Source organism: Octopus bimaculoides, chromosome 9 (genome assembly GCF_001194135.2).
Source record: "Octopus bimaculoides isolate UCB-OBI-ISO-001 chromosome 9, ASM119413v2, whole genome shotgun sequence".
Lineage (NCBI taxonomy): Eukaryota > Metazoa > Mollusca > Cephalopoda > Octopoda > Octopodidae > Octopus > Octopus bimaculoides.
This window is the reverse complement of record NC_068989.1, coordinates 66,836,835-66,838,306: the sequence shown is the minus strand read 5'-3', so window position 1 is coordinate 66,838,306 and position 1,472 is coordinate 66,836,835.

The following is a 1,472-nucleotide window of genomic DNA, read 5'->3' as shown; positions in this document are numbered from 1 at the left end:
CATATACACGTATGTAAATATTTGTGTGAATATAAATGTATGTGTGTATGTGTGTATATCTATCCTTCTCTATCTCCTCCTTTCACCCCTTTCTTCCTCCCTCCTACCAGTTTCGGTTGACTTGAGTGGGGTAATGGGTACTGCATTCCTTCTTGACCAAGTGGTATACATAAATGGCAATTTCTGTCTGTCGATCTACCTATTACCATCTTGCTGCCTACACCAGTAAACGAGTCTTGAAGAAAATTTGCATACGTGTTATCTATCTATCTATCTATCTATCTATCTATCTATCTATCTATCTATCTATCTATCTATCTATCTATCTATCCATATCTAGTTGTCCAATAAGTGTTCATGAGTTATAAACAAGCTCTCATATATTAGGTGTCAGAGTGGGTATACGTTTTCCATTTATTCTGCTATTGTGGATCGTCTCTCGAAATGTTTTTCAAAAGGAAATATCTTGAATTTTCTTTTCCAGCAAATTTATTAATGTTGGCTCTAGGGGATTTCCATGAATTCCGTTTGTCATTTTCCTTGCTTGTGTGTTCTGATGTGCTCGCATAAGAAATCGATGTAATTTTCTTCAGTTGGAATTGAAAGATTATGCCTCATATCAAGTTTTCTACTTGCATATCCGTTGACTATAAGTGTTTGTTTTAAATCTGTTTCGAGATGAAATTAGAAATTGAACAATATCTCAAAATAAAAACTGACGTAAATTGCCATGTTTGTTTTATTACACAACCAACTATCGAGGTGGATACGATATAAATCAATGTCCAAAATACAATTCACAATATCAGAAAGAAACGTAAATAATTTTATAAACATTTCCCTCAAATTAAACACATAACATTTCAGTATGAAAAGACACGAATAATAATCTTAGTATAAGATGACACAGTGATATTTATCGTAACATAACAATTAACGTCATGCATTGACAAGTTGTGGGAGGGATGAAAGCGATGCACTCAAAAGACAAGCAGGGATTAACTTTTTTCTGGCGGAGAACTTGTCTTAAAGATGTTAATATAATCTGTGCGCTAGCGAGAATTTTTATACTCGCACCTGTGCATACATACAAACATACATACATACGTACGTACATTTGTTTTGTTTTTTTGTTGGCACTCTGTCGTTTACGACGTCGAGGGTTCCAGTTGATCCGATCAACGGAACAGCCGGCTCGTGAAATTAACGTGCAAGTGGCTGAGCACTCCACAGACACGTGTACCATTCACATATTTCTCGGGGATATTCAGCGTGACACAATGTGACAAGGCTGACCCTTTGAATTACAGGCACAATAGAAACAGGAAGTAAGAGTGAGAGAAAGTTGTGGTAAAAGAGTGCAGCAGGGTTCACCACCATCCCCTGCCGGAGCCTCGTGGAGCTTTAGATGTTTTCGCTCAATAAACACTTACAACGCCCGGTCTGGGAATCGAAACCGCGATCCTCTGACC